Below are 24,116 nucleotides of genomic sequence, written 5' to 3' on the forward strand. Positions count from 1 at the left end.
ATCATCCCTACTTTTTTATACTTCTCTTTCTCTCTCTCATGCTATTTTTTTCAAAGTCAGATCTAAAAATCTCTCGTTCATACCAACTCTCTCTCTCTCTCTGTATGGATACATATAGAGAGATAGAGTGAAAATGACGTGAAAATAAGATTTTGAAGGTTTGGGAATAGAATGAGCCTAGTGAATATCTCTCTCATGCTATTTTTAACAGGAAGTGTTAAAACACCATCCGAAAAATCTCTCAAGTTTTGCTTTCGATGGGGTTTTTAGGTGTTATTTACGGCGGAGCTCCACTTGATGGGTGTACCGGTGGACGACGGCGATGACGATGGGACGACGACGATAAAGTTGTTGGGTCCGGATCTGATTTGGAAGACGAAGAGGGAGACCCGTAGCCGTTGAAGACTCGGATTCGAAGAAGACCCGGGCTAGACGAGGACCCGGATATGATGAAGACCCATTTGTAGGTTAACCTCTTTCCTTTTTTTGAAGAACAATCAAAGAAAAACCCCTTAAAAATTTGAACTTTTTATTTGCTCTTTTTCAGTTTTTTTTGACCAAAACCCAATGAAAAAATGGGCAGAAAAAGTAAAAAATGTTATGTTCTTGTTTGTTGTAGAATCGAAAATTATTAGTAGCTTTCTCAGTGTCTTTTGGAGGATACGGTGTCATGCTTCAAAAATCTGTATGTATTAATCAATTTTATAAATAGTGTTAAATGTTAAATGTCATTTTATTCTGGTTTGGGTTATTTTTTAGTTTAGTTCAAACGTTTCATTTTTCATTTGTTGGTCTAAAAAGGTTTCTCCGTTGCCATTTTAGTTCATTGGGTTAACTTCATCCATTTTTTCTATTAACGAGAAAGACAATTCGGTCATTTATATGTAATTCTGTTAACTAGAAGGACAATTCAGCTATGTAAAATGACCGAATTGCTCTTCTCGTTAACAGAAAAAATAGATGAGGTTGACTCAGTGGACTAAAATGGCAACAGTTAAACCTTTTTAAACCCATAAGCAAAAAAATGAAACCTTTGGAGTAAACTTGTAAAAGAGTAAACTTCTGTTTTGCTCCCTGTGGTTTGGTCACTTTAACGGTTTTGCCCTAAACCTTTAAAAATAGCAATTTTACTCCTTGACGTTTTGGTTTTGTTGCCAGTTTGCTCCCTGCTGGGAGCAAAATGGAAAAACAAACAATTTGGATGGAATTAGAGGCGGGGAGCAAACTGACAAAAAACCGAAACATCAGGGAGTAAAATGGCTATTTTTAAAGGTTTGGAGCAAAACCGTTAAAGTGACCAAACCATAGAGAGCAAAACGGAAGTTTACTCCTTGTAAAATAACCCAAACCACATAGACTAAAATGACATTTAACTCTTATAAATATTAATGAAACATTATTATGTAACGTTGTGGATTATAAATGCATTTTTGTGGGCATTGGTTGTGATTGGTTTTGGTAATTTTTAAAACCCCATTCAGTGAGTTTCTTAATATTTAACTCTTAGGCCATCCGTAGTCATAAGACCCTTTTAGGGGCGTTATACGACATGTGGCATGTCACGTCAATAAGGGGCTTTATGGGGCGTTATGCAACTTGAGGCCGTAGTCATAAAGCCCCTTTGTCATCATTACTCAATTAATTTAATTTTCATTTTTTTAATTAATTTCTAAGTTTTATAAAATTAAAAATCATTCCATTAAATAAAAAACAATACATTAAAATAAAAAAAAAAACGTTAAAGAAAAAAACATTACACCTAAAAAATATATTTATTCTTCGGCTTCATTTTCGTTCTCTCCTTCTTCCTCTTCGTTTTCTCCAGCATCCAAACTTACGTCTTCAAAGTTCCCGTCTTCGAATTTCTCAACCTCGGAATCTTCTTCGTAGTCACGATCTCGCAAGATATAGGTGCGCCGCAAGATGGGTCGTGGAGGGGGAGTAGGCCGAACGTGCTCAAATGCTTGTATCACAAAAGTACATGCACTCGTAACCGCTTCTTCCTCAGCCGCGTCTTCTTCGGGCGAAAAAAATTTTCGGTAAATATCGGTGAAAGAGTCTTCCGACGGGGAACCCATTTTTTTTTAATAGGGTGGGAGTAGCTTCAACACTTTTTAAAAAATATATAGAGAATGAGAGAATATTTGAGTATGATTTGTAAAAAATAGAAGAGTTGGAAGTTATTTATAGTGTGAAAATAAAAAAAATTGATTTTTTTTCAAATATGACCGTTTTACAACGATCGAATATTAAATAATATCAAAAATAACGCCGCTAAAAACATCGTGCCACCTCCGATTTTTTGAATCATAGCGCCCCCCGTTTCGGTGTGCCCGGCGCTATGGGGGACCATACCGCCCCACTACGTATGCTCTTATAAATATTAATGAAACATTACAATGAAGATCTAGATTCAAGGAATGAAAACATCTTGGTTTTACAATGTATTTTTCAGTATAAAAAACATGGCGATTTTATTATTTTTTGTTGAGTTAAATGCCATTTTAGTCCCTATGGTTTGGACCATTTTGTCAGTTTAATTCAAAGGTTTCATTTTTCGCATGTGGGTTCAAAAAGGTTTCACCGTTGTCATTTTAGTCCACTTGGTTAACTTCTTTCATTTTTTCAGTTAACGAGAAGAGCAATTTGCTCATTTTATATGGTCGAATTGCTCTTCTAATTAATAGAATTAGATATAAAATGACTGAATTGCTCTTCTGGTTAACAGAAAAAATGGATGAAATTAACCCAGTGGACTAAAATGGCAACAGTAAAAACTTTTTGGACTCACATACGAAAAATGAAACCTTTATACTAAAATGATAAAATGACCCAACCCACAAGGACTAAAACAACATTTAACTCTTTTTTGTTTGATTTATATGACTTTTGGTCTGTTATTGACTTTTTGGCAAACAAGTACAATAGGGTAATTTACTCTTTTACCCTTTTGCACTGACTTGCTAGTTAAAAAAACTAGTGTTGTTTATTGTCGTGTGTTGCACGATTTACAATATGTTATTTGTCGTGTTATCGTGATACAGTCATCATAGATCTTGAATTCCATAACTTAGACCTCTGCCTCTTGGATCTCATAACTTAACTCCTGCCACCACACATAGAACATACTCTCATCTTGGTTCCTACCTTTGCCAATTTATGAACACATTAGATATTTAAACTTACTCAACTATTAGATGTTTAAACTTACACATGTACAAGATAATTTATGACTACAAGATATTTGACGAAAATAGAAATATTACTCAACTATCAAACTACTTATTCAAGCTCTTTAATTAACGTCTCTATACACTATTGTTCTGCACAAGACTTGAAAACATCCTTATTGAATCCAAACATTTCAGAAGCATGACCACAACAAAGACGATTAAAATCCATCTCAATTGTGCTTGCGGGTCCTTTCAAGCTTCGTCTAGGCTTTATGAGATTCTTCTGAGCACTATAAGTCACGTGACACTGATGAGAACACACATCACAACCGATCCAACTGTAGGTTTTGCTGGCAAAGTCAAAGTTTAGACAAACAGGACACATACACTCGCTACAAAGTCCTTTCTTTGTAGAGCAAATCTTGCAGTCACAGTCTTCAACAATCAACAACTGTTTGCAATTCACATTCTTACACCTTTTGAATAAAGACTCCTCAATTGATTCATTTGTTGGAAGGCGATTTTGGGATGATAAGAAGCTTTCAAGACCCATTATAAAAACTTCTATAAATATTGGTAAAAACCTCACATCATATTCAACTTAAAAGTAAAAAAAAAGCATATGTATAATCTTTAACAATACAAGATGTTACACAAAGCCATCATCTAAAAAGCATCTAATTAAACAAAGTTAAAACCTTGCAACAAAAAAAAACATAAATCTTGTTACCTTTAGGAAGCGTATGGAGTTAAAAAAAAATAAAAAATGGACATACATCAGTCCGATCGCAGATCTGCCGGGGGGGGGGGGGGATTAATTGTTTTTTATGCTTAACTCCCAACAACTTGCATTGAAGACTCAACCACCTAAACCCTAAACCCTTCCCTATAAATACAACTCATTTCCAGCCTTTTTACCACTTTTACAACTCTCAAATCACTCATAAACACAGCTGAGTTTCAGCAACATACATCAGAAAGTTTTAGCCTTTCTAAGTGAGTTTCAACTCACTTTTCCTTCTATTTCTTCTTTGTTCTTTCTTCTAAAACACTTAGATAACCTCTAGGAAGGTTCTCACAAGTTTGCTTGAGTAAACTAAAGTGAAACCTCACCATATTATAGGTCCAAAGTGTACTAAACTTTCTGCTTGTTTTTATAACTTTGTATCTTCATGTTTTTGATAAAAAAAAAACTTGGTGGAATCTTGTTCCCACCAAGCTCACAACTTAGTAAATGGTTGTGGGTTTGTGTTAGGGTGATTTCCATCAAAGTTTTGGGTTCAAACACCCCTTTATTTCTGTTCATACATGTTATTTGAATGATGCAAACAAGCACAAGTTATCATCTTCCATATATGATGAACTTATGACTTATGAAGTGTGAACAAATGGAAGCCTTGGCTTTCCAAACTAAGTTACACTCCTTCATTTGAGCCTTGTGAGCACTCTTGTGACTTGTTAGGATAGATTTATTTTCTTGTTACTAGTCCGGTGCCCGCGCGATGCGGCGGGGGCGACACTTTGCATTGCGACACTCGTTTCTGATAGTTTTCTTATTCGTATAATATTTATTATAGCATCATTGTGATTAGATAGACGTAGAAAGCATTATACATGTCTAGTAACTAATAAATTTAGCATTTTACCTGGCAATGTTTTAAGAAACCATTGATGCAATACAGTAACACACGGATAAGGAAAATAAGTCTATTGATTATTAATGTACCAAATAAGATAATGAAAAATATATAATTGATACTTAACGATGAAACTAACTCACAATCGCTAACTTAGCGACAATAAGGTAGTCAATCGGAAGCCAACAAACCGGGGAAATATAAAATATTACAGACAAATCATGAATTCGAGCACATATATCAGACTTCAATAAATATACATTATTATAACCAGGCACAAAGATGTACAAAAATATAAATAAAAAAGGATAGAATATGTTGACCTTTTCCAAAGCTAAGGTAGATGCCAGTAGTTGAGTTGACGTTACAATGTGGTCATTTGACTTATGTGGTGAATTACGGGATCTAGAGCTATAACAAGATAACTTTGTAGTTTTCTTCTACATTTGGACCATTAAGTGGCTTATCGCCATATAATTCTTTGTTTGGAAACAAGCTTATATCATCATTTTCAGACACAAAAACTCTGTCTAGACAAAAGTTTCAGTACACTGCAATATCTTATTCATATCAGCACATGGATATCCTAATTTAACATAAAACATAAAAGAAAACTCGATTTCGTCGCGAAGAACACTTTGACATCAAACGCGAGATGACGAAGAAGGCAACAAATTAAAGGCGGTGACTCTGACTCTCTTGTGGCAGAAACTGTGGTCCGTTCATCATCTATTGCAGCCAGAGGTTAGATTTCCAACAATATTCTCTCTTCTCCTCTCTCTCGGAATCCTCTCTCCGGTGACAGAGATCATAACCGGAGCGAGAACAGAAATCCGATCCTGAAAAATGGAAAACTTATAATTCTAAAAACCCCATCTTAGGAACTAAAAGATATGAATTGGTTTATTAAAACCATAGTTGGTCAAGAACAGAACCTCGGAAGATACGACTTGCTCCAATCTTGAGTTGGTTGTGCTTCTCTCATCCGCGCTCTCTCTCTTTCTCTTTCTTTATATTGTCTTTGTGTAACTAACTAACTATGAGATGGAGAATAAGTAGCAGATCATGGAGATGGATAGTATTGTTAGTTTATTTTGAAATTTGAATAATCTTTTAAATTGAATTTTTGTTAGTTTCTGACATTTCACATTTGACCAATTCCTTAAAATTAGGAAGTTTTGTTAAAATTTGACTAAAGTATAAAGAAATTGTTTAATCAATTATTTTTAGTTTTAAAAATTTTAGAATGAAAATGTTATAGAACCTATTATTTAACTCATAAATTAAATGATTATATAGTATAGATTAGTTGTTATATTCTTCTTTAATCACTTGTACATTAAAGCATTATCGACTTGTACCTTTTAATCCGTGCGTCGATATTGAACAAGACAACTACCGAAACGTCGACAAAAATGTGTAGGTCGTCATGCTATCTTTGGAATTTTTTTAAACAGTATAGTTTATAAAATATGTCAAGAATACGTAAAAAAATTATAAGTTTGTTGTGGAGGGGTGAATTGTAACTAATTATCTATAATTTTGTTAAAACCTCAGGGATGTTTAGAGGCTAAAAAATAAATAGTGTTTAAAAGACCAAACTACCCTCATTTTAGGGGTCTTTCTATAAATAAGGGGGGAGGGGGAAGTTCTTATTTTTTGGGTATCTTAAAATACGTCTCCCTCATGCATTATAATATAGTATAGATAAGATATGTCAAGAATAAGGAAAAAAAATTATAAGTTTGTTATGGAGGGGTAAATTGTAACTAATTATCTATAATTTTGTTAAAACCTTAGGGATTTAAGTGTAATAAGTTTAGGGGCTAAAAAATAAATAGTATTTAAAAGACCAAACTACCCTCATTTTAGGGGTCTTTCTATAAATAAGGGGGGGGGGGAAGTTCTTATTTTTTGGGTATCTTAAAATGCCCTTGCCTCATGCATTATAATATAGTATAGATTCATGACCCGAAACAATCCAATGTTTTATGAGCCTCTCTTTTATGTTAATTCAATTTATATGTGATTTTATACTTGTTACCTCGTTCATTTCAAAACCGATACACGATTTGCACGTCTTCTCAATCAAAAACAATAATAATCCTCATGAACAAACTAAATTTATACTCTTTTACGCATTCATACGTGTTTATGCTTTGTGAATACTTGTTGAATCCATGCTAATTATGTGAACCATATATGATACGTGATGCTTACATGCTTATACATGCAAAACTTTATTTTGAATTATGATCAAGTCTTATCCTTTCCTTCTCTTTCGAACTTCTATATGGCATCTCTAAGCTCATCCAAGAAGAAGTCGCGTTCGAAGAAGAACTCCACGACACCGACTCCATCTCCAAGCAAGAGTTAGTGGGTCTTATCGCTGAGCAAATGGCCGAGCAAATGGCCTGAGTCATACCCGACATCGTAAGCAAGATCCACCCCTCCACGGAACATGGATCCGTCAACTCAAAGGTGGAAACACCTAAGGCGATGTTCCTGTTTAAGCAATTTATGGCCTGTAAACCTCTCAAGTTCATGGCAAAGATGGTGCCACCGCCCTGCTGACATGGTTCGATGCTATCGAACTTACCTTCCTCCAAAGTGGTTGTCCTAACAACCTGCGAACCCTGAACGCTACAGGGGTATTCCGCTCGAGAGCTCTCGAGTGGTGGACTTCTGAGCGTAATACACGAGGAAATAATGCAATCCTGGGTGATAGCTTAGTGTACATACATACATATATATATATATATATATATATATATATATATATATATATAGAAACGGGATCAGGAGAAAACGCTCAAAAGTGTAAGAACGGTGAGAATGCTTCCTGACCCAACACGTGTCACGCTGCTTAGAAAAGAGCGGAGGGGCTTTTTTGTCCTTTCATCTTCTGCTTTTCCAGTTTCGCTTTTCCCAATACTGTTTTAATTTTTGGTTTTTAAGATTTTTGGCATTAACCAAATTCAATAATTAATGGCATTTTAATGGTTTCATTGTATTAACGTTTATGGCGTTTATGGCGTTTATTCAAATCCTATGCCATTAGAACCCAGGGGGTCAGGAAATCTATTTGAATGACGTTTTTCAAGGCGTTATAAACAAGATGGCCCATTTGTTCTATTATTTTTTATAAACATTTTTTGGCGTTTGTGGTATCTTGGCATTTTACTATTGTTAGATTATATTTCAACCACAGGAAAAAAAATACAAGCGAAGAAAATAAATTAAAAATCCTAATCGGATCTCTCTTCACAATCTTCACTGTCATCAGTCTCTCTCTTCTTTAACCAAATATATGGCGTTTTATGTAAAACTTAACAAACCCATCGGTTTGATTATTTTGTCTGCTCGTCTGTTGAACTGGCTTTTTTTGTGGATGTTAGGGGACATAGATCTATGACGTGTGAGTGGGTTTTTTGCTTTTTCTTTATCTTGATCTTCATCTTTATAATCAACCCACTCTTCAGTGTCATTGATCTCTTCTCCTCATCCAAACCTTCTTCAAAAACAAAAAATACAAAATGCCATATGACTGGCATCAGTATCTTTTTCTTGAATTGTTGTCCATCTCATGCAGCAAAATCTTTCTGAGTTACTCCCCTCTGATAACAATTCATTCAGTGAAACTTCACGAAGAACAATTCTGAATATCCAAGAAAGCATATTAGCTATCTTTGATTTTTTTTTTGGCGTTTTACAGTGGGTGGTATTTAGTAGTATTGGCGTTTGTTTTTTTTTGGCGTTTTTTTTGACGTATCATTTTATAGGATGTCTTTTTGGCGCCTAAGTTAGGCGGTGTATTATTATAATAAAGTATTCGTCTTTTAAGTTATTATTTGTAATTATTGTTTTTGATAAGCTTTATCTCTGAAGTCTGTAACACGTCCTATCTTTCAAGTTTGGCGTTTTAGATTTTAGTATAATAAATTTTCCCTATCTTCTGTATTACTGATTAATATTTACTGTTTCTAGTTACATTTTCAAGTTTGCTTTTTGTTTTTTTATTTATTTATTTGTTTTTTTTTTGGTTTTTTATAATACTTTTTCAAAGTAATTTTATTATAGTTTGGGAGTTTTTGGGGGCGTTTAACGGGATGATATCGTTTAAACAAGCATTTTGGCTGTTTTGGCGTTTTTATTATATATAACGTTTTTATTATATAACAATCAACTGAAAAGGAAAATAAAAAAAAAAGAATACATAAACAATTGATCTTCCAAATCTTCATTGTCACCAGTCTCTTTCTTCTTTTTTGAATCATGTTAACTGGCTGGTTCGACTTTCGTATGATTCATTTTGTTTTTTTGTTTTTCAAGTAGTTTTTTGTGTGGCTGTTTGGAAGCACACAGTCTGAAATCAGCTTCTTTTTCTTGAAGATTTGTACATCTCATGCAGCAAAATGTTATTGAGTTTAGACCCTTCAGCTAACAATCTTGAATTTTACAATGAACGATGTTTGTTTTTTTAACTTTTTTGGCGTTTTACCGATAAAAAGAACGCCACGAAATAAGAGCACCTTAAACCTCAAAATTTGATCATGCTAAAATCAATAATGTTTTGCTGTATGAGATGGACAACATTGTTAATCCTCGGTTAAGAAAGATAACTGACGATGTTGCCCACCCCATACAACTAAACTTTATTGACAACAAACCTCAATAATATTTTTGTATGTTTTGGCGTTATAAATTGGATGGAAGTTGAGGATACGTTAATAAGATTTTACTCAATGAAATGGACAATATCCTCACTTAATGATTTTGTCCATTTCATTGAGCGAAATCTTACAGACAACCAAACTGAATTTCAAAAAAACGTTTTGGCTTAGAAGATATTTGATGTTTGGTTTTTTGGTGTTTCTAAGGCGAATGGCATATATTGTGATAACTGTCAAAAATCAAGGTATCTGTACAATTTAATTAACCATGATTAGTGCTTAATGACTGTGCTGAATTACAAATAACTGCATTCTGATTACTGCATCATACTATGTGCATCACATATTGCATATTGTCACATCATTATTACATGCAAAACCTTATTGACAAGAATGATGCACAAAGCACAGTTAGCACAGTTAGCGGATAACTCAGAAAATGCTGACGGAGTTCAGTACATAGACAGACAGTGCTTTGAGACGCAGAATGAGTCAGAAACCAAGTATTACACTAGTATAGTGTGTAGGAAAGTGAGGATCACAAAACTGCTTTTCTAGGTGATAGTTTAAGTGCCGGAAAGTGCCTAAAATTCACCCAAAGTGCTGAATTCAACATAATTCAGCAAAAATCAGCATTTTAACAAGCTAGTAACATGCAAAAATATGACTAAATGGTCCTGACTGCTTTCCTAAGTGTCGGGAATTAAAAGTGTCACAAAAGGGTACATAAAGAACACTAAACGGTATAGTTTAGCACTTTAACGAACCAGTATACAACCAAACAACCGGACACTACCCGAAACACCAAAATTACACTAGAAGCATAGTTTTAACATTTCTGAGCTAGTTATGATCCCCGAACATCATAACACACTAAATAAACATATAACATACATAATGCACTAACTAGACATTATATTGTAACCAAGAAATCTAACTAACAATTAAACCTTAACCAAGAGCCCCCTTGTTGTGGACGGTTACAAGGTAGCCCCACACCTTGATTATCTTTGATTTTATTTGATTTGTTAATAGATCTTGTTATGTACTTAGAAAACACATTATCCATGGGTTAAACATCTAAAATGGTTATAAGTAATACATGAGAGGAACTTGAATTCATTATCTTTCACCCACTAAACACACACTACTCTCTCTCCTTCCTCCCCTCTTGTTCACGACCGCAAGCACCACCACCCACCATTATCATCATTCATCAATTCTCATCCATTTCCAAGTACTCACAAGGTGTTAGAAGCAAGATTAAGGAGCTTGGTGGTCTGGGAGATTGAAGGACCTCTACAAATTGCTTTTATCCATCACGTTCATCATCTTCATCTTCTTGTGTTCTTCCCTAGCCTTGAGCTAGTAGTAAGCACACTCTACACTTCATTTTACATCATGTTTAAGTGGTTAAAAGAAGATACTAGTTGTTAATCTTAAAGAACATCAAGAACCATGAACTTAAAACGTTAACATAAGCTTAAAACCATAAGAATACATGTTGATAAGTGTTGTTTGTTTCTTGATTGTTGATTGATTGTGTTTATGATGTTAAACATCATATGGAACTTACTAGATTATGATTAAACACATGATCTAGCAAGTTGAAGTGATGATCTTGTGAAAGACCAAGATGATCATACTTTATGTATCCATGAACTTGAATAATAAAATTGTTTTCATATGTGATGATGATTTAAACACAACATAAGTCTTGTAAATGGATAACTTCAAGAATAATTTTCTCAAGAAACTAAAGTTATACACAAGATTTACATAATCATGGATTTTAAAGAAACTAACCATGTTTTTAGCGGTGAATCAAGTATAGAAATATATTGTTAACAAGAAAAATACAAGAAGATTGATTTTTGAAAAATCATCATACAAGTTGTAAAAGACTAAATTTTACAAGAATACGATTTACAAACAAATAACCATATTTTTTAAGGGTAACAAGGCTTACTTAACAACATAGTAAGTTACTACAAGTTTTTATAAAAGTTCAAGTTCATGTTGTTGTATAAATTGCATGATTTTGGCACTTGGTAAGTGTTGATTGAATTGTTGATTGTTTGGGATGATTTTAAGAGAAAATGATATGCTTTGAAAGCATGGGAACCTCCATTTTTAAGGGGAAAATATGGCAAAATTTTCAAAAAATGTAAACACTTAGAAAAATGTTTTCAAACAAATATTTACAAGTATATTTTAACCATGAGCTTCCATATAAACTTTGCCATAATTTTTGTTACAAAAATACAAACATTGGAGGTTGATTTTTATAAATAAAAGTGGCTAGATATATATATTTAGAAAACACATGTGTGTGAATATTTGTATACTTTGTGTATTAGTTATATTATTTTAGGGCTTAAAATAATATAACTTAACAAAATACCAAGAAATTACAATCCAAAGTGTTACCAAAAATCTCAAGGAATAAATAAACAAGTTACACACATAATATTGTGATACCGAACGAAAGAATGTAACTTATAAAATATTCCTGAAAATACATTTATAAATATATTTTTGGTAAATAATATTTTGGACACAAGAAATGAAAATATGATTTTTATGAATATCATGAAGTTATATCGTATTTTGACAAGAAGGAAATATATAATTTTTAGCGATTAAAAATGTATATGTTTTCTTGGAAATATGATATTTTTGGAAATATATATATATATATATATATATATATATATATATATATATTTTCTTGGATAAACTCGAAATGCATTATTTTTGGATAAAAATAAGTTTATATATATATTCTAAGTGAGACATGAAAATATATTGTTTTGGAACTACAAATATTTTTGCCGGAAGAAATATTAGGAATAATTTTTCTAAGTAATATTCCTTAAAATATATATTTTGGAAATATATATATTAGTAGACTTTTATTTGGAATAATACTCCAGAAGGTTTAACACAAAATTTAGTATAAAAGTACTTAACAATTACAAGAAAATACGTATTCTCGTACGTATAAACCCACACCGGAATACGACACCGACACATGGCAAAAATATACAAATACAAATACTAATATACCCATCCTTGGGAAGGAAGCACAAGTATAAATACTTGAGAAGTATTATTGCAAAATATTGTTTAATGATTATTCCAAAAAGTAACAAATATAATTTAAGTTAAAATATTTATTATTTTAACACGTAATTATAACTTGGAATAATATTGAAAACAGAAAAGAAACGTAACTCAGAAACGTTAATTCTAAGACAAGGCACGACCTGTTCGTCTAATAGACGTTAGTACATTGTAGGTAGTCGTGTTTGCTGAAGGAACGTGAGTTACGAGTACTAAAGACGCAAGACAGTGAGTTCATGTCCCCCTTTTCTTTAAACTGTTTTGTTTATTAACTTCGGGGGTGAAATACATGTTACAAAATGATTACATACAATTACAATTGGTATGGTTAGCCTAGGAAAGTACAGTAGATCATGTGAATGGGTAGGCGCACACTTAAGACCATTAATCCTCGTATAAGGACCGAGAGGCATGAGTGATAGATCTATTTGGGTGTAGCGTGTCACACCCCCAAAATCCACCCGCGGAGTACCACCGCTTGGGAGCGTGACTGACCAGGATCAAGCCATCAATCATATCAAACATAACATTTAATAATAAAAGTAATCAATGTAAATCATCATGACATGATTGATGTTCCAAAACCAAACATCGTTTAAATAGCGGAAGCATAGTATGTAATCTCAAAATAGTTATAGGTTCAGATAAAGTTCATGATCCGTATCCCACAACGACCTGCTCCTCCCTGTGCAAGCTCCATAATGTACCTAAGGTCCTGCAAGGCATGCAGCAAATAATCAACAAACTAGTTGAGCGAGTTCACAGAAAGTAAGTTCATAACATAGTGCATAAGTATAGCTAGTGGGGGCTTCCCATACTAGTGTGTACTAAAGGTGGGGGCTTCCCAAACCTTGTGTTCATAATACTGGCGGGGGCTTCCCACGTTTATCCTTGCTAATGAGGGCTTCTCACTAACGGTACTTACTAGACTACTTCCAACCATGTGTTCTTCTTTACCGAGAACAGGAAAACGTACAAGGTCACGTAGGCTTTACGTGACATGCCCTTCCCCGAGAACAGTGGTACGCGTGGGGGCTACGTAGGCTTTACGCAGCGTGGCCTTCCGACCCGGAAGCCAGTAGATGGTATTGGGTTACGTAGGCTTTACGTAACGTGTCCTCCCGACCCGGGAGACAAATGGCAATTATTTTGGGTTACGTAGGCTTTACGTAACGTGTCCTGACTACCTGAGGACGATGGTCTATAGTCTAGAGTATGCGTAAGTACGAGTAATCATTCCATATTCAACATATCCAACCCAATTCCCAACCCGGGAATCCCATGCCTTGGCTGTGTGAACTCACCTTGGTTTGCTCGGCAGATACACAAAGAGTGCAGGTAGCAAGTAAATGGTCAACCACGTCCTATCATGGTTATTATACAAGTCAGGTCTTGACTAAGGTAATACACGTGTGCATCACATATGTTAACACGTTACTATCACGTATGCATGTGAACAGGTAGGAGCATAGCATTAACATTCATGTGCGATCCAATGTCTAAGCCCGAAAGGTAATCCGCCCAAATAACATATCAGCCCAAATAACGTATCGGCCCAAACAGATAAGCAGTCCAATTAGCAGTCAATCGAATTGGGCCCGTGACAAGGTAGGCCCAAAACAGTGTACGAGCAGCTAGTCTCGAGTCGCAACCGGCGATCTCGAGTCGCAACCGGGATTACGAGTCACAACAGCTGATTACGAGTCGCAACAGGAGGTTGCGAGTCGCAATGGTGATTTCGGCTTATCATGGTCCGGTTACGAGTCGCAACGGGACTCGCAACCATGGTCTCGGCTTGTGCTGTTGTGATCTCGAGTCGTGATTGTGGGTTCCCGACTCGCAATCTGAGTCGCAACCAAGCGTGTAACAGTTTTCCTGATTTCATGCAATTCAGTTACAACATTTATGCAATTCAATTATCGTTGTCAGTTTCCAAAAATCAATTAACAACTAACAATTTACCATACAAGCAAATCATCGATCAAACAGGGTTTTTAACACTAAATCCGTATGAACCCTAACTCACAACCACATGAACAACATATCAAAACCTTGAATAATTATCCTGATTTAACAACATGAAGCCGGTTTAAAACATCACAACAATCAAACATCATATCTAATTCAAGTGACAGAAGCATATTAGCCGATTAACATCTATTCGGTACAAATCATCTAGTCTAAATCATCCCAGCCGAGAACATGTACATTCGGTTCTAGTTAGGATCATAACATCATCACATACAATCACTAACATACAATCAATAATATCACCCGGATCATACATAACACAATCAAACATACTAACATCATACAAACAATCCGATAATCCATAATCAAAGCATCATGTAACAAGCAATTTAGTAGCAAACACTAACCGGATTACGAGTAGTAAGGATGATCCGAGTAGTGTGGATCTTGTGCCGTGCCGTCGGGTTCCAAGTAAAACGAGAGAGAGAGAGCAAGAACTTCTAGGGTTGTGTGTGTTATGTGTTTGTAACAATAATGAGAATCAAACCCTTACCAAAAGGTTTTGGTGCTTGCGAGTGGGGAGTGGGCCGAGCCCAACTCGGTTATCAAATGGGGTCCGATTTCCAAGTATGGCCCAAATGGGCTTGTATAACCGGTTAGTCTTGTGCGATTGGGTTCTAGTGTGTGGTTTGGGTTCGTGTACACACAACTTACATACACATATAATGCACATAAACATAACATACCAAGTATTCATTCAATTAATAACGTTCTCGTAAACACATATTGTTACACAAAGTAAGTCTAAGGTTCGAGTTGTCACATTATCCCCAACTAATTGGAAATTTCGTCCCGAAATTTGGTATGCACTCACTGAGGAAGCTAGGTAATTTCAATCGTTCACTGGTTTTCCTGGGGTGTCACATCCTCCCCCCGTTGATCTGGAATTTCGTCCCGAAATTCCGAAGTAGTAGCTTCAGCCTCAGTAGTGGTTGCATTGGTTTCGAATAACTGGGGGTACTTTTCTGTCATCCTGTCTTCGCGTTCCCAGGTGTACTCTGGGCCACGTTTGGAGTTCCAACGAACTCGAACAAGAGGGATTCTCTTGCTTTTGAGGACCTTCACATCCCGGTCCGTGATTTCTACTGGCTCCTCGACGAATTGCAACCGCTCGTCGATAGTGAGTTCCTTAAAAGGAATGATGAGGTTTTCATCTGATAAGCACTTCTTTAGGTTCGACACATGAAAGACATTGTGAACTGCCCCGAGTTCAGCTGGTAGGTTTAGCTTGTAGGCTACCTTGCCAATCTTTTCTATGATTTCGAATGGTCCAACGTACCGCGGATTCAGTTTGCCCCGTTTGCCAAAACGTACCACACCCTTCCAGGGTGAGACTTTCAATAAAACCCGGTCCCCGACCTGAAATTCCAAAGGCTTTCTACGCTTGTCCGCGTAGGCTTTCTGACGGTCGCGTGCTGCCGCCATGCGTTGTCGTATCTGTGCAATCTTTTCTGTGGCGTCCACTACAATCTCTGGACCCGTGATCTGACTATCCCCCACCTCTGCCCAACAGAGAGGTGACCGGCATTTACGCCCGTACAATGCCTCGAATGGAGCGGCTTGAATGCTGGTGTGATAACTATTATTATACGAGAACTCCACCAAAGGGAGGTGCTTTTCCCAGCTGTTGCCGAAATCGATAACGCATGCCCTAAGCATGTCTTCAAGTGTTTGAATCGTTCGCTCAGACTGCCCATCGGTCTGAGGATGGTACGCTGTGCTCATGTCTAATCTTGAGCCGAATGATTTATGCATCGCTTGCCATAGTTCTGACGTGAATCGTGCATCCCGATCCGAAATGATGGACGTGGGCACCCCGTGCCTTGAAACAACTTCTTTAAGATAGACGTCTGCGAGTGTGGAGAACTTATCCGTTTCCTTTATAGGTAGGAAGTGTGCAGACTTGGTGAGTCGATCCATGATCACCCATATGGTATCGTTCCCACGCTGGGATCTAGGTAGGCCTGTAACGAAATCCATGGAAATTTCTTCCCATTTCCATTGAGGTATCTTAGGCTGCTGAAGTAGGCCAGCTGGTTTCTGATATTCGACCTTGACTCTCGCACAGGTCAAACATTTTCCAACGTACGTAGCAATGTGGGCCTTCATACTAGGCCACCAGTAAGTAGTACTGATGTCGTGGTACATTTTATCCGACCCTGGATGTACCGAGTAGCGAGACTTGTGAGCTTCATCCATTACAAGTTCGCGTAAATCGCCATAAAGTGGGACCCAAATACGCCCCGTTACATAGTAGGCGTCGTCTGCCTTCTGTTCCATTTGCTGTCGTGAGCCGCGTAAAGCTTCAGCCTTGACGTTTTCGGGCTTCAGTGCTTCTGTCTGAGCATCTCGTATCTGTGCAGGAAGGCTGGACTGAATCGTAAGCTGTAGCGCTCGCACGCGCCGTGGTAAATTGTCCTTCCGACTGAGGGCATCAGCCACAACATTGGCTTTGCCTGGATGGTACTTGATAGCGCATTCATAATCGTTAAGTAATTCAACCCATCGCCGTTGACGCATGTTCAAATCCTTCTGCTTAAGGATATGCTCGAGACTCTTGTGATCGGTGTAAATCGTGCACCTGGTACCGTACAGGTAGTGTCGCCATATCTTAAGCGCGAAAACAACAGCTCCCAGCTCTAGATCGTGCGTCGTGTAGTTGCGTTCATGAACCTTGAGTTGACGAGAGGCGTAAGCGATAACCTTGTCGCGCTGCATTAACACACATCCCAGTCCCCGAATGGATGCATCACAATAAGCCACGAAGTCATCTGTGCCCTCTGGCAATGAGAGGATAGGTGCACTGCAAAGTCTATCCTTTAGGTGCTGAAAAGCAGTCTCCTGGGGCTCTCCCCAGCGATAGGTAACACCCTTCTGTGTCAGTAATGTGAGGGGTTGCGCGATCTTTGAAAAATCTTTGATGAACCGCCGATAATAACCTGCCAAACCCAAGAATTGGCGTATTTCCGTTGGTGTACGCGGTGCAGGCCAGTTTCTGATCGAGTCTACCTTGGATGGATCAACATGGATCCCATCCCTGTTTACCACATGGCCTAAGAAGTGGACTTCACGGAGCCAGAAGTCGCATTTCGAAAACTTAGCGTACAGCTGTTCCTTCCGAAGGAGTTCCAAAATGAGGCGTAGATGCTGCTCGTGTTCCTCCTGACTCTTGGAGTAGATCAGAATGTCGTCGATGAATACTATGACAAACTTGTCAAGATAGGGTTTGCACACCCAGTTCATAAGATCCATAAATACAGCAGGCGCGTTCGTTAAGCCGAACGGCATGACAAGAAACTCGTAGTGACCATAACGAGTTCTGAAGGCTGTCTTGGAGACGTCCTCATCCCGGACTCTCAGCTGATGGTACCCCGACCTCAAATCTATCTTCGAATAGTAGCACGACCCTTGCAACTGGTCGAATAAGTCGTCGATGCGCGGAAGAGGATAACGGTTCTTCACCGTTACCTTGTTGAGTTCACGGTAGTCGATACACATCCTGAACGTACCGTCTTTCTTTTTCACGAAAAGTACTGGAGCTCCCCAAGGCGAAGAGCTTGGACGAATGAAGCCCTTTTCCAAGAGCTCTTGTAGCTGCTTTGACAATTCCTCCAATTCCGATGGAGCTAAGCGATATGGTGCGCGAGCTATAGGTGCTGCTCCTGGAGCGAGCTCGATCTGAAATTCGACCTGACGATGAGGCGGTAAGCCAGGTAAGTCTTCAGGAAACGCCTGAGGGTAATCACGTACAATTGGAATATCCTCCAATTTCTTTTCTTTTGTTGATGCGTCTGTAACGAGTGCCAGAATGGCAGTATGCCCCTTTCGTAAGCATTTCTGAGCCTTCAAGAAAGAGATGATGCCAACCACAGCACCACTCTTGTCACCTTGAACTTCGAGAGGTTCCTTGACCAGAACGTGGAATACGAATGATCTTCTCGCTGCATGAGATCTCTGCCTGATGTTGGGATAACCAATCCATCCTAATCACGACGTCGAAGCTACCCAAAACTATGGGAATGAGGTCTATAGAGAAAGCTTGACCAGCTAGGATAAGATTACAACCCTGAACTACGTGCGTGGCTTCTAGACTTTTACCGTTAGCTAACTCTACTACATGTTTGGTGGGTAAAAGTGTTGGTGCACGTTTTAGCAGTTGACACATTTTCACAGACATATAGCTTGTATCCGCACCCGAATCAAACAAAACAGTAACGTAAATATTGTCGAGGAGAAACTTACCCATCACAACGTTGGGATCGTTCACTGCGTCGCCTCGACCTAGCACAAAAGCGCGTCCCCTAGCCTCGTTGCCATTATTGTTGTTGTTCCCGCCGTTGTTATGCCCATTGCCCTGGTTGTTGTTGTTGCGGTTCTGGTTCAACTGAGGGCAATCGCGTTTGAAATGACCTTCAGCCCCACACTGGAAACATCCCCGGTTTCCACGCTGTGGCTGCTGCTGTTGCTGCTGGTTCTGTGGAGCTGGTTGCTGAGGCTGCTGATTCTGATTCGCAGGCCGTGACTCCTACAGTCCTTGGCCTCGTGACCCATCTTAAGACACCTTTGACAACGACCCTTGTTACACGGGCCATTGTGATGTCTGTGGCAATTGTAACACTTAGGTTGACTTCCCTGATATCTCCTCTGTCTGTGACCACCAGAGGATTGCTGACTGGGACTCTGATAGTGGTCAATCTTCTGCTGCTGAGCTTGTGGCTGAACAGTTGCTGAACCTTTACTAGAATCTCCATCCCATTTTCTTTTGCTTTCGCTAGTAGTAGCAGGAGTAGCTGAAGGAGTGACTGTAGCAGTAGCGTTGACACGCTTAGGCAGCTTATTCTGATCCACTGCCTGGTCGGTGATACGGTGAGCGAGACGCTGGATTTCCTGGATGTTATCGAGATTAGCCGAGGTAACATGGCTCTGGATTTCTGGTGCCAACCCCTTAAAATACATTTCAATGCGCTTGTATGGAGGGTCCACCATAGTTGGACACAGAACGGCCAGCTCATTCGACCGTTTAGTATATGCTTCGATCTCTGACCCAACCATTTTCAGATTATACAGTTCGTCTTCCAGCTTGTGAATATCTTCACGCGTACAATACTCACGCTTGATAAGTTCCTTAAAATCGTTCCATGGTGTAGCGTTAGCAGCTGCCAACCCCAGAATTTGTACCTGTGCGTTCCACCAGGTTAGCGCGATTCCTTCTAAGGTGCCAGTGGCAAACTTGACCTTGCGAGCCTCAGGGCACTCGCACATTTCGAATACTGATTCTAGCTTTTCAAACCAATGGAGGAGTCCCACTGCCCCCTCTGTGCCGCTGAAGGAATTTGGACGACAGTCCATGAAGTTCTTGAATGTGCAGACAGGCTGCTGCGCGTGTTGACCTATTGTGTACGAATAGGACGAAGTTAAATACGAGAGTTAATGTAGGATCTAAAGATCCTAGTGTGTGCCTATACTGCAGGATATACTACCTGCTTGAGCTGCTGCAACTGCCGCCGCAACTTGAGCTTGAACGAGAGCCTCTAGCTGGGCTTGTGTCATGTTGATTCGTCCAGACATGATCTTCATAGTAAAAGTAACGTAAATGAGAGTGGTTCGCGAGTAGGGCGATGACAGAAAAGCGTAAGCACGTAGGGATTCTCATGCTATAGTATCATGTGTATCTAAACGTAATGCGAGCAAAGTTCTAAGCAGCTCTAGCAAACAGGCAATAAACATAAACCTTATTACCTAGGATGTCGAGTCTTGCACGTGGAGCGAAGCGTCGTTGTGGATCGTTGAGAGCACTGTTCTGGTTATAGTCCGGTTTTAATAAAAACGCTTTCCCATATTAAAACCAAGTTCTCTATAACCAATGGCTCTGATACCAATCTGTCACACCCCCAAAATCCACCCGCGGAGTACCACCGCTTGGGAGCGTGACTGACCAGGATCAAGCCATCAGTCATATCAAACATAGCATTTAATAATAAAAGTAATCAATGTAAATCATCATGACATGATTGATGTTCCAAAACCAAACATCGTTTAAATAGCGGAAGCATAGTATGTAATCTCAAAATAGTTATAGGTTCAGATAAAGTTCATGATCCGTATCCCACAACGACCTGCTCCTCCCTGTGCAAGCTCCATAATGTACCTAAGGTCCTGCAAGGCATGCAGCAAATAATCAACAAACTAGTTGAGCGAGTTCACAGAAAGTAAGTTCATAACATAGTGCATAAGTATAGCTAGTGGGGGCTTCCCATACTAGTGTGTACTAAAGGTGGGGGCTTCCCAAACCTTGTGTTCATAATACTGGCGGGGGCTTCCCACGTTTATCCTTGCTAATGAGGGCTTCTCACTAACGGTACTTACTAGACTACTTCCAACCATGTGTTCTTCTTTACCGAGAACAGGAAAACGTACAGGGTCACGTAGGCTTTACGTGACGTGCCCTTCCCCGAGAACAGTGGTACGCGTGGGGGCTACGTAGGCTTTACGCAGCGTGGCCTTCCGACCCGGAAGCCAGTAGATGGTATTGGGTTACGTAGGCTTTACGTAACGTGTCCTCCCGACCCGGGAGACAAATGGCAATTATTCTGGGTTACGTAGGCTTTACGTAACGTGTCCTGACTACCTGAGGACGATGGTCTATAGTCTAGAGTATGCGTAAGTACGAGTAATCATTCCATATTCAACATATCCAACCCAATTCCCAACCCGGGAATCCCATGCCTTGGCTGTGTGAACTCACCTTGGTTTGCTCGGCAGATACACAAAGAGTGCAGGTAGCAAGTAAATGGTCAACCACGTCCTATCATGGTTATTATACAAGTCAGGTCTTGACTAAGGTAATACACGTGTGCATCACATATGTTAACACGTTACTATCACGTATGCATGTGAACAGGTAGGAGCATAGCATTAACATTCATGTGCGATCCAATGTCTAAGCCCGAAAGGTAATCCGCCCAAATAACATATCAGCCCAAATAACGTATCGGCCCAAACAGATAAGCAGTCCAATTAGCAGTCAATCGAATTGGGCCCGTGACAAGGTAGGCCCAAAACAGTGTACGAGCAGCTAGTCTCGAGTCGCAACCGGCGATCTCGAGTCGCAACCGGGATTACGAGTCACAACAGCTGATTACGAGTCGCAACAGGAGGTTGCGAGTCGCAATGGTGATTTCGGCTTATCATGGTCCGGTTACGAGTCGCAACGGGACTCGCAACCATGGTCTCGGCTTGTGCTGTTGTGATCTCGAGTCGTGATTGTGGGTTCCCGACTCGCAATCTGAGTCGCAACCAAGCGTGTAACAGTTTTCCTGATTTCATGCAATTCAGTTACAACATTTATGCAATTCAATTATCGTTGTCAGTTTCCAAAAATCAATTAACAACTAACAATTTACCATACAAGCAAATCATCGATCAAACATGGTTTTTAACACTAAATCCGTATGAACCCTAACTCACAACCACATGAACAACATATCAAAACCTTGAATAATTATCCTGATTTAACAACATGAAGCCGGTTTAAAAGATCACAACAATCAAACATCATATCTAATTCAAGTGACAGAAGCATATTAGCCGATTAACATCTATTCGGTACAAATCATCTAGTCTAAATCATCCCAGCCGAGAACATGTACATTCGGTTCTAGTTAGGATCATAACATCATCACATACAATCACTAACATACAATCAATAATATCACCCGGATCATACATAACACAATCAAACATACTAACATCATACAAACAATCCGATAATCCATAATCAAAGCATCATGTAACAAGCAATTTAGTAGCAAACACTAACCGGATTACGAGTAGTAAGGATGATCCGAGTAGTGTGGATCTTGTGCCGTGCCGTCGGGTTCCAAGTAAAACGAGAGAGAGAGAGCAAGAACTTCTAGGGTTGTGTGTGTTATGTGTTTGTAACAATAATGAGAATCAAACCCTTACCAAAAGGTTTTGGTGCTTGCGAGTGGGGAGTGGGCCGAGCCCAACTCGGTTATCAAATGGGGTCCGATTTCCAAGTATGGCCCAAATGGGCTTGTATAACCGGTTAGTCTTGTGCGATTGGGTTCTAGTGTGTGGTTTGGGTTCGTGTACACACAACTTACATACACATATAATGCACATAAACATAACATACCAAGTATTCATTCAATTAATAACGTTCTCGTAAACACATATTGTTACACAAAGTAAGTCTAAGGTTCGAGTTGTCACATAGCGAGCCCACACCCATGAGGACCAGGGTGGCCCATGAGGTGACTATGTCTTACAGCTAGAGGCCCGGTACAAATTTGCTAGGTTTGAGCCTTCCTACGCTGTCACACATACCAGTGGCCTTGCAAACCATTGGTGATCTGTTTCCTTGTTTGCTTTCATACCGGGATTTACAAACATACATACATACATACATACATACATACATACATACATACATACATACATACATACATACATACATACATACATACATACATACACTGTTTACAAAGGTTTTTTACATACATATACACAAACACATGAACTCGCTCAACTTTTGTTGATGTTTTCAAACTTCATGTATTTCAGGGAATTAAGTGGATCTGGCAGGTGTTCATGTTCCAAGCTACGTCATGAATAAAAAGATGTCATCCGAAGTTGTTAGGGTTTAGGAGATGTATCTTAATCCTGGACGAGATACATGGTTCTAAACTCGGTTTTATTTAAGTCTTTTGTTGAGTCTTCGTGAACTCTTTCAAACATGTTGTGGGTTGTAATTTAAATTTGAAGTCTACGTTCCAAACAATAATGTTGTGGTGTTTTCAAACTTAATTTATGGATGAACATCGAACGGTTTTATCATATAGTTGTTGTTATGATTAAATGCTATGGTATTAAGAAAGTCACACCATAATCACGCTTCCGCAAAAGTCAGGGTGTGACATATATCAAATATGGCGTTTGGGTTTTTTTTGTGTGTTTTTAATTGAAGGTCTGAGATGTTATATATATAGGATTTTTTTGGCGGTTTTTTAGGCGGGATTTTACTATAAGTAAGTTTGGCGTTTTATATCTAATGGCGTTTTTACTTAGAGTGGTCTGTGATTTTAGTTTTTGGCGTTTTATTCATCAGTATGGCGTTTTGTGTGGAGAAGTCAAAAGACCCTTTTACCCTTAATGAAGCGCGTCCACGTAATAAAATTGATGTTATTTATGAAAACGCCACTGCGCCAATCTAGTCCATAGATTGTTTTGATCGGACGATCGATAAGCGTTCTCACCGTTCTCACACTTTCTACCGTTTTCTCTAAATCCTGACCCTATATATATATATATATAAATATATATATATATATATATATATATATATGAGAAGGATCCGTTAGGAACCACCCTTTATTGCGAGAACCGTGAGAACCAGTGTGAACACAAACAGTAATACCTAAAAAAAACTAAAAAACACCAAAAAAAAATTTACT

General features: G+C 38.4%; 2 long non-coding RNA genes across 2 annotated transcripts; both read left to right on the forward strand.

The window, feature by feature from the left end:
• On the forward strand, positions 1 to 709 carry LOC110936827. Its single transcript, XR_002590309.2, has 2 exons — positions 1 to 158; positions 271 to 709. It is a non-coding gene; the product is annotated as an uncharacterized LOC110936827 (long non-coding RNA).
• A 4,291-nt stretch (positions 710 to 5,000) lies between these two features.
• On the forward strand, positions 5,001 to 23,499 carry LOC118491360. The gene is made up of 2 exons (XR_004891461.1): positions 5,001 to 5,554; positions 23,227 to 23,499. It is a non-coding gene; the product is annotated as an uncharacterized LOC118491360 (long non-coding RNA).
• The last annotated feature ends 617 nt before the right edge of the window (positions 23,500 to 24,116 follow it).

This window comes from Helianthus annuus, chromosome 4 (genome assembly GCF_002127325.2).
Source record: "Helianthus annuus cultivar XRQ/B chromosome 4, HanXRQr2.0-SUNRISE, whole genome shotgun sequence".
In the NCBI taxonomy this organism is placed as follows: domain Eukaryota; kingdom Viridiplantae; phylum Streptophyta; class Magnoliopsida; order Asterales; family Asteraceae; genus Helianthus; species Helianthus annuus.